Below are 11,315 nucleotides of genomic sequence, written 5' to 3' on the forward strand. Positions count from 1 at the left end.
TTAAAGGAATAGAAATATAAGGAAAAATGCACTTTTTCATCTTTGCAAGTTGACATATGTATGCGTTTCCAGTTGCAAAAAACTAATTAATACTATAATTTAATAATGCTTAATAATGATCAAATATTTGTGCTGAAACACAAGGATCCTTAACCAAAGAAAATATGCCAAATTATTCTGCATGTAACATAATGAATATGAGAATAAGGAATGAGGGCAGAAGGATGGAAGTAGAGGATTTCCCTTCATACCAGGATTACACCTTTGTTACAACTGCTAATGTTTGGCAGGATAGATCCAAGTCAGGATTATTTATTTTGCTATCTAGATAAATGGATGAAACATATTTAAGTAGATAAATGATGGATGAGATTCTTGTGGGCATCACAGAAAAATAGGTTATTCAGAAGGGATTTGAAGGAAAGGGTAGCTATTTCTAGAATGATGTATAGGCAGAACACAGAGGAAAGAAAGGGTCATGAGAGAAACGAGAACAAGAAGTTGAGGTTGAGGTACCATCATTGAAGAAGGTGAGGTACCCACAGAGCATGCAGACAGAATAACCACTAAATTCTATACCTAAAGGACTGGCTAGTAAAATGGAGGGAATGCACACGTATGTATAATCCTAATGACATTGAAAAAGAGCACAAAATTTGGGAATAGCAAAAAGGAATTAGAACTGGAGTAACAATACAGACAGTGATAAACACTTGTAGATTTTTCATCTATATGGCAAAAACAGAAACAGAAATAAACAATGCAAAGACACAACATGATTTAATTTTCAGATTTTAGGAAGAAAGTTATATCAAGGAAAATAGCTCCTGGAGAAGATACTGTTGTGGTTTATTTCTAAATTAGAGAACAAGTCTTATGAGGAGATGCTGAGGGAGCTGGGATTGTTTAGTCTGGAGGAGGCTGAGGGGAGATCTTATTGCTCTCTACAACTATCTGAAAGGAGGCTGTAGCGAGGCGGGCGTCAGACTCTTCTCCCTAGTACCAAGCGATAGGAGAGGAAATGGCCTCAAGCTGCGTCAGGGGAAGTTTAGGTTGGCTATTAGGAAAAACTTGTTCACCGAAAGAGTGGTCAGGCATTGGAACAGGCTGCCCAGGGAGGTGGTGGAGTCTCCATCCCTGGAGGTATTTAAAAGAAGGGTAGACGTGGTGCTTGAGGATGTGGTTTAGTGGTGGACTTGGCAGTGCTAGTTTAGTGGTTGGAGTCAATGATCTTAAGGGTCTTTTCCAAACTTAATGATTCTATGATTCTATAAATGCATTGCTCTCTGTAGTTAAAACATGCTGTCATATAGATACTGTGTGACAGGACTTTATAGTGACTTGGAGCTGTGTTTCACTTACAGATTGATTATTGAATTTTTTCACAGAAATGGTTTGCTGGGCACAGAATAAATTAGTCCTCCAAGAACATGCACAAGTGACTGCCTATAGGATAAAGAGGAAATAGTGCCTGAGGTAATGCTTGATTTGAGCAATGTTATTCAAATGGAAAGCATTACAGGAATACACAAATCTTGCAATGCAGTAATTTTGGCATGTATGAGTAGTTTCAGCCTATGGAATCTTTACAACTGTAATATTTAATTTCAAATAATTTAGTTTCATTTTCTAAGTTAATTTACCAGAGAACAGTAACCTAAAGAGTATCCAAAGAAGGGACTTTACCTAAGGCTGTGCTACTTCCTGAAAAAATACAGGGCAAAGGGACACAGTCCTGTGTTCATTCAGGTCAGGAGCCTGAACTTGTGAATGCAAACAAGCATATTCATACCCATCTGGATTCTGTCATCACCTTTGCTTTGCTGCTAATGGGGATGAAGTTATTCATCGATTCACAGAATCATAGGTTGGAAGGGACCTCAGGGATCATCTAGTCCAACCTTTCTAGGAAGAGCACAGTCTAGACAAGATGGCCCAGCACCCTGTCCAGACGACTCTTGAAAGTGTCCAGTGTGGCCGAGTCAATCACTTCCCTGGGGAGATTTTTCCCATGGTTGACTGTCCTCAATGTGAAAAATTTCCCTCTGGTGTCCAATCATAATCCCCCCAAGAGCAACTTGTGTCCATTCCCCCTTGTCCTCTCCATGTGACTCCGTGTAAAAAGGGAGTCTCCATCTTCTTTGTAGCTACCCCTTAAGTACTGGTACACGGTGATGAGATCCCCTCTGAGCCTCCTTTTCTCAACGCTGAACAAGCCCAGTTCTCCCAGCCTATCCTCATATGGCAGCTTCCCAGTCCTCTGATCATCTTGGTGGCCCTTCTCTGGACCCCTTCCAGCCTGTCCACATCTTTTTTGTATAGTGGGCACCAGAACTGCACACAGTACTCCAGGTGTGGCCTGACAAGTGCTGAGTAGAGTGGGATAATGACTTCTTTATCTCTGCTGGCGATGCCCTTTTTGATGCAACCCAGCATCCTGTTGGCCTTCTTGGCTGCAGCAGCACACTGTTCGCTCATGTTGAGCTTCCTGTCCACCAGGACCCCCACGTCCCTTTCCACAGAGCTGCTCTCCAGCCAGGTGGATCCCCGTCACCTCCTCAGTGAATCCCAGGTGCAGAGCCAACACCTGGTCCCTGTCCCAGGCCTTCTGAGTTGAGAGTGTGGAGGTATGAAGGGTAAGTCTAATTTGTGCACCTCCCTAAAAACTTTGGTTACAGCAAGTAAGTTCTGTTATTTGCAACAACTTTGTTAAAGAATTCAAGAACACGTTTTCATTTGTTCAAAAGCACCAGAATCCTATTTCCTCTTTAGCTCTGGTTCTGGGCCATAACATGTCACAAGGACCGAGCAATTTACTGAGCGCTTAATTATTGCGTGCAAATTTTCTCAAGCGCCTATCTGATAAGTTTAGCAAAAACAAGCAAAGGAATAACCAGAAAGATGTTCAACAGAGCCTGAGTTTTATGGAATTAATTGCAGAGCCTTAGCCAATTTGCATGTGGTAATACCTGTCCATATTGCTTTTGCAATTCCAACTGGAAAAGATATGTTTCCTATCTCATTTTTGAACCCGTCTGTTTTTTTGTTATGTGCCATTGATCTGATGCTGCATTTTAACTCCCAAGTTGATTTTCTTTGTGTGTGTGGCTTCAGTTAACTCAGTGTTCATTAAATAGAGGGCTGATACTTCATTTTCTATAAGGAAGAATCTAATTTCTATTTTCTATCTATACTCCTTATTTGTTTCACATCTATATTCTTTACTTATTGGGGCTATCGAGTCATAAGACTAACAGTTTGCAAAATGACCTTTACAACTCTAAAGCACTTTCAGATGAAACAGGAATTACTGTTCTATAGCAGATTCTTAGGCGCTCTACTGCAATCTGTTGCCTCTTTTTGTAACCAAAGCTGTAGCACTTAGAGAAAGATTTTAGAAACTCCCATTATTTTACTAAATATGCACTTTCCTCAGTTTGGTCTTTTTTCCATACCTCACAGCTAGAGACTTGTTTAAGCCTCAAAACATGAAACCTCAGGAATCTTCATAATGTTTGTAAGTAATAATGGTAATAATTACAGCATGTCTTCTTTTTTATTCCTTTTTTATTGATAGATATAGATATATAAATAGATATAATGCAAACACAGTCATCTCAGGATTGTTCTTACTATATTACATCTCGTGTGATCACTCACAACTGCGCTAGCTAAGTTGGTGTAAAAACCTACAATGTCAGAACTGTGCTGGTCTATGTCCATTCTGGAATTACTTTGCACTGCTAAAAATGTGCGCTGATAAAGGTAAGGAGGGGAGAAGGCAGAGAATGAGACCTCCCCAGTTTAGACAGTGTTTAGTTTTGGATCATAACTGAATCCTGTAAGTTATGATCCAAATAAGCTAAATGCCTAAGATCCAATAAGCTAAATGCCTACTAAATTCTGTTTCTTAGACAAAATTCTAGAACTGATTCCATTTTGCTTACAATACAAAATATGTTTCTAACTTTACAAAAATAAGATTCCTTTATAATTGGATTATTGGAAGTTATTTTAGACTTCAAAATAGACTCACTTAACTATTCAAAACGCCTTGCAATTTCCATTCTGCATCAGGAGTAAAAGTCTTGAACAGTGAAAGGGGAGGGCAGAGAGGGAAGCACATTATTTAAACGTGTCAAAGGTTAACCAACAGAGAAAGAAACCAGTCACCTTTTAACATGAAATCTCATTGTGTGTGCTCTGTATTCTGTATTAGGGCTGCTCTTTTTGCTGTTCTTGAAGTTCTCTTCCATTCCAGAGCCAACGGTTATTAGTGTAACTGATCTGGATTAATTTACACCGTATTTTGTAGCATATATTTTGATAAATAAGGTTTTTATTCAAATAATCCATATCAATGTGTAAATATCAATCACAACTTTCTCCCGGAATATTGCCAGTAAATTTCAAATAAACTGGCTGCCTGAGAAATAAATGTAATTTAAGCTATAAATAAAAATAATATAAGCTCTATTTCCATAAAACATTGAGATCAATACTTCTGAGGCTGTAGAATACTCTAGTTCTATGAATATGATGTGAATTAAGTTACTGCCATGACTGATGTGCTACAATGCATTATTTATTATTTCATCCCAATCTCATTGAAATCTTTGGCCTTTTCTTATACGTAACTCAAATTCTCCTCATTTTCCCCCAATTACTATCTGTCGCTGCCTACGGAATTGTTCTCAGGAGAGTCTAAGGCAAAACTTCATTTGCTTCAGTAGTGCGGGGCAAATTCTAGCAGTCTTAAAGTAATAAATTTGTTTAAGAACATCAGTTTCTGAACTACTCTCTTTAATGCTTAAGAGATATTCTCTGTAAATAGGTGTACTGATAAAAGACATGTATATGAAACCAAGGTGTGTGTACTGGTAAGTGTATTATTTGAATATGAAGATGGGATTGGAGTTTAAATGTGAGATAATAGTATGTGTCCATAGTTCTCTGTTCCTGGATATTTTCTGAAGCCTTTGCCCTATGGAATATAAATTCCATGATCTTTGGACTGGGAAGTATCAGAGCTAAAGCTGATGAAGATGTGAAAGTTCATAAGGTTCCATTTCTATGCTAGCTATGCCATGCCATGCCACGCCATGCTACTCCTGACAAACCACGTCTATTTACCAGGACTCTTAAATACACTGCTATCTATAAAGAGACTTCAAATGGAAAAAGATTGGCCAGAAGAAGGCAGAATCTGGAGAACAAAGGAAGAACTGTTCCAAGGTGGAAGTACTGTTTACTTGGCAGAGATAATCCATAGAGAAAAACATGTACAAGTAGAACTGACAAGTTTTTTCTTAAATCTCATGGAAATTTAGGGAAGGAATGAAGAGAATATCCTGAAGTGGAGGAGGAGAGGTGCTCCTTAAGAACCAACATTATGATCAATGTTGACTGTCAACCTAGGGGGTTTAAGTTTAGTTCTAGGGCATCTTGACTGGAACTAGATGTAGATGTAGATCTTGTAGATCCACTGTAGTTCTGCTCCAGATCTAGATCTAAACTGTAAAGGGACTTCACTAAAAAGGGCAGAATTTGATTTAGAAATGACCTATCATTTTTGTGATGTCCAAAGTATTTTAACAAGACTTACCATAAGTAGTAGTGTCTTGTCAGGCAAGAGGAAAGAACTAGGATATAAAAGGGGCGGAAGGGTAGGAATGAGAACTTCTGGAGGAGATATGAAATACTGGGTCACCTGAGCAAAAGAGACATTAGAAGAGAATGCATGCACCACTCTTGTTTTGGATGTTGTATATTGCTAATACCGGTAGATAAGCACGTTGTCCTTAGACATTAACTCAGTAAGAGGGATGTGTAGAGGAATGAGCTCTGACTTTAATATAGAAGATTAACAGAAGTAGCTGATGGACTGGACTAGTATTTTCCATATTTTGTACATTAGAATCATATTTGGCAGTGCATATGTAAGCATATATCTATGGCTTCACCAAACTGATTCTTAAATTAGGATGCGGTAGTGTTGCAACAACTTTGAAAGTCAGCTTCTGACTGTTGGGTGTGTATAAATGCTCAGTTATGAAATAGCATTAGTGAAGACCTTATGCATTTTATTTTACTTTTCAAAATGATGAGCTGTGGCTGATCAATAATACTTAGAAATAAGTGTGTAGTGCATGGTTCAAAAATAGATATAGTGTAAAATACATTTTTGCTTCCTGTGCACAGTAAAACTAGAGTACATACGGACAGAGAGAAGGAAGAACCTATAATTCAAAGGTAAGTAATATTTTGCTCTTGGAACAAAACAGGAAGCTCTTTGGAGCAGATTTGGATTAAATATTTTTCTATAAGAAAATCATGAGCTGTCGGAACCAAAACTGTTTGGTGAAACAACACATTCAATTAAATGTTTTTTTAGGGAACTGCTCTGCAATCTGGAATGAAACTGCTAGTCAAAACCATGAGAATGACCAGATTCCTCCCTTCTAAATGATCTTTAACGCAGGATGGGAGAATTAAGGTCAGATATTGAAGACTCAGTTCAAGTGTCTGATGCAAGAAAGACAGCTGATGGCAATGAATCTAAGGTCACATGTACAGAACAAAACCCAGGCCAGAGCCTGAGGATGGCCTATGCCCACATGGCTATGCACAAACCTATTTCTCCTCAAATGGGACAGATTTATCAATAGGGCCAGCTGAACTCATTTAGTGTGTTTTGCCACACCCAAACTGTGTTATGGCATTTCTTAGCAGCAGAGAAAGTCAAGCCAGGGAACATACTAAAAACTGAGCAGTGTCCTGCATTCCAGTTTTCCTTTCATTTTCAGGGTTATTATTTTTAGAATTTCAGCAAAACGTAAATATTCCCTCTCAATAGAAACGGGCATGAGAAGATCAGCTCAAGACACTTCAGTACAGTCAATTCTGAATCCCTGAGTACAAAGACACTGGCACAAAGCATATGAAGCAGGAGAGAACAGTGGTGTTCGTTTTGACCAAAGTAAGGTCAGTACTGAGAAAGGCCTCAGCCTAGTTTTCGGCAGCTGTTATAGAGAAATCTGTGGCAAGTCATCAAACATCCATGTGACTCACCTCTCTCCTTTATTTAGTGGTCTTAATATGATGCTTTCAGTAGCGGAGAATATCCCTATGTGTTTTTACCCTTCTGATTTGCAGCACTAGTTACTCAGGGACTTGGGTAAACTGCTGCTGCTGCTCTGATGCTTCCTGTTCTGGAGCCTGCTTGTTGGAGCTGGGAACCTCTGTATGATGCAGCAGTGAGCTGCACGCAAACCCTTCCTAGTGTTGGTTGAAATAGCACTGTGACACAGATGGCTACCCTACAGCGCTATATGGTGTGTAAGGATGCATATGTTGTTTTCTGCTTTGAGTACCAGTGTCTTTGTAACCAAACACTCAGGACTGAAAGCACTATAGCATGGTTTAAGCTGGTGCTACTGCTCGTGCTTATAGCGAGGCAGTGTGTTCTAATTAGTCTTTTAGGTACTACATTTAGATGTATGACCACATCTGAAGCTGCTTTTTAAAACTGCTTATCATAACATATTCAAATCATTGACCACACATTTATCTTGGTTGCGTGACTTTTTAAGTATTTCCTTTCTACTAAGTAATCTCATCTGTGATGATGTTTTCTTAGATAATTTTTTCTTCCAAGATGAATTTATGTTGATCTTTTTTACACATTCATCAGGTTTACAAGGTTCAGGTTTTAAATTTCTCTCTTGATACCCTTGATAGCAACAGCTGTGAATATATCCTTTTGATTCAATTTTTTTCCCCCAAATCCTTATTACAGATGCTAAGTAATGCTACAATTACCAATAAAATGTATCGGAAATATTAGATAATTCATCAGATAATGCACTCATGCTTATTCTTCTAATTTAGTCCTTCAAAATTTGAACTATATAGATTCATAATCTACTAGGACAAAGACAACATTTTTATACAGCTTTTTCATGCCTCTTTTCTTTTTTGCAATACATATTGTAGAAAGAATACGGTTTTAAGTTTAAACAAAGGCAAAACAATTCTGCCCAACTTTTCAAAGTTCTAGGAATTCTTTTTATGTGGGACCAGGCAGATAAGCTGCATCTTACTTTGGCAGTTTAACAGCATGTCACTCGATGTAGATAGTAACAGCATAGGTACATACAATAATTTGTAATGCTTATAAGACAACCTGTCATCTTCCACTATAGCAAAGCATATCATTAAGAATTGTTTGATCTACACATCGCCGATACGATGCCACAGAATAAGACTGTAGCATTTTACCTGCACTTCTATAAATCATGCTGAATTGTCAGCTCTTTTAAGACTGACAGGATTTTAGTCTGATTGTTATAACTGTACCTCATGATAAGAATGTAATTTAAAGTAATTCCCATGCATGTACAAGATCCTTTTATGCAGCTGCTTGAGAAATATTTTTGTGAAGTACAAAACATGAAACGATATCAGCTCAGAGGGGTAGCCCATGTACTTAATTTTTGAAACAGAGTTTTTGAATGAGATTGGGCCAGGCATAGTCTTCCCCATCCAGCAACATGTCACAGAGGGATATGAGATATTCCTTCCATCCTCCTGTCTCCTTTCCCCTGAGGATCCTGGAATTATATATGTGTATAAAAAAATAATCTGTCTTCCACTAGCAACTTGTCACAGTGCTCTGCACTCATGGTGCAAGCAAAATGAAGGTTGCTCACAGGTAGCACCCAGAACTTATTCATATTTTTAAAACACACATTTTCCTTAAACTCCATGTAGTGCATAGTTCTGATGAGAAAAATGGAAAAATTGTTTTGGGGTAAATGTCTCAAAGGAAGTTCAGTCACTTCTCACTACAAAGTCTACTGTACATAGAACAGCTAAAGAAGACAAGTGAATTTATTAGTATTCTAGTGACCTTTTAGGCAGACTGCATGGAAATCCTGAAGGCTAATTTACAGCTAAATTAATTAAGATAGCACATAATATATAAAGTCAGACTGTGGTCTTTCCAGAGTTTTTCTGTCTCAACAAGACACTAATTCTCAATTTTATTCTTAAAAAAAAAAAAAAGTACTTCTCTGTGTCCCAAGTCATGCAAAAGATTTAGAAAAGCAAAGAATAATGAATCTCAGAAGCACTTTAATTCCAACCTCAAAACAAGGTAATAAAAAATTCTTTCATTTCTTCCTTGGAGAAGCTATCGGTATCATGCACAGTGCAAAGGAGATCATACTGAACTCATGACTGTGAGAGGTGCTGAGTTCTGTCAATCAATCTTAAATATTTTTTTCTATTTTTTCAGTTACCTTTTCCTTAAATCATAAATAAATGCAAAGTCGTTAATGATGCATTAGTCTAAAGGTTGGAGGGGTGTGAAAAAAAATGAGAAATGGTATTCAGAGGGAAAGGGACAGATGAGAAAACTGGTAAAATAGAGCATTGATCACAAAGTACAGGAAGGAAAAGCACCCATTGTTTATATATATTAAAATGGCAGTCCTATTTGAGTACTTGGGACTATCTCCATGAAATGAAATCACATCTTAATTGAACCCATTACATTCTATGAAGGAGAGTGAAAATGATAAAACACTGAATTTTAATCTAGAAGCAGAAAGCACAGGGTGGGTAGATATGGTCACTTTTTGCCTTATGAGTATTGGACGACTCCATAGGCTGGTATTGACTGAATAGGTCTATCAGATCACATGGTGTCTACTTTTCCTTTCGACCATAAGTAATCATTACTTTTTACCATGGCTGCAGTCCTGTAACAGTCATTGATCACTTCATAGATTTTAAGGCCAGATGAGAACACTGCAGTCATTTAGTCTGACCTGCAGTGTGACACGGGCGGTAAGACCTTACCTAATAACATCTACCTGAAGTCCAATAATTTATGGCTGAATACACTACACCTTTTAGAAAGAATCCAATATTGATTTCAAAATGTTGTATGATGGACAGAAAATCTACTACTTTCCTTCATAAATTGACCCAATGGTTATTTTGTCTCACTGATAGAAATGTATCTCATATTTCCACTTTGAATGTGCTTATCTATAAACTGTACGCAGTGTTTTTTTTGTTGTAGTTATAAATAGCATGGCATCCATTAGCCCTCTCCTATTGCATACTCCTATTTTATTATTAAGTTATAGGTCAGTCTCTTTACATTCCCCCTGATAGGTAGATTACTTCCTCAGATATTTCCTTGTGAGGGAGACTTTGAGCCCCATGATTCATTCTTTTGAGTAACACAGCTAGAAGTTGGGGTTTCAGCCTACTCCTTGGAACTGTGAACTAGGTATCTTTGATGTGTAGGGACAATATAAGCTTTTGAGTCTTGTTTGGTACTTAGCTGTATATACACAGATAATTTAACCCTATATCTGTTCTAATGGTCTTATGAAGATGATTGTGGACCTTGCAAACGTTTGTCTTGATAGGGAAGCAGCATCTGCAGACTGGCAAATGGGATAGAATTCACCAACAGCTGAGTATGAAGGAAACAAAATATATCGAAGTTATATAGTCTGAAGAGGTTTCCTTACCAGTCTGAACTATCCAACAGGCTGCGGAAACAGAGGGAAGAGGTTAGAGAGTACCAAAAGATGTGATAATACCATAATCCCTACTGTGTTGGCACTGGCAACATTATTCTTGCAACTTATCTTCATCTGTATGTAACATTATTAGAAAAGTAAAATATATATATTTTTGTTTAGTATACACTTTAAAATCTGGTTTAGGGGTTTTTTAATTATTATTAACTGTTGGCAATTAGGTCTAAGCTTGAAATGTTCTTAGCAACTCCTTGGATAAATGCACTGGCTAATTTTCTGTCCTTATACTCTCCTCAAATTTATTGTGGAGGTCCTATTTCACAATGGCCGATAAATTCTCTATTCTAGATTTGGAAATTAGTTTCTAGATTTTGAACAATCTTTTTCTGAGTAAAGCTTTCTCTCTTCTTTCAGAACAACCCAACTTCCAGTTTAAGCCACCATTCTCAAGCACCTCAAAACCAAATGAGACATGCTGGATTTTCGGAATTGTCCTAATGGCATAACCTAGTTTCCACAAAAGGCAACGGGAACTTTATCAATTATTCTAATGGAAGATAAAATGGAAAACTTGAAAAAAAATCTAACCATAACTAATCAGGTTTTGTGTCTATGCTAGGTCTGCCAAGTTGGTTGTATTGAGGAGCCGACTTAGAACTGGCAGGATACCTGATGTTGCAGTTACCATCCAGTCTGTCAGAAGCCCTTCTTTTTTGAAAGCAATGCCATACTTCTATCACCTGAAATCTCTTT

This window comes from Phalacrocorax carbo, chromosome 3 (assembly GCF_963921805.1).
Source record: "Phalacrocorax carbo chromosome 3, bPhaCar2.1, whole genome shotgun sequence".
NCBI classification, from domain to species: domain Eukaryota; kingdom Metazoa; phylum Chordata; class Aves; order Suliformes; family Phalacrocoracidae; genus Phalacrocorax; species Phalacrocorax carbo.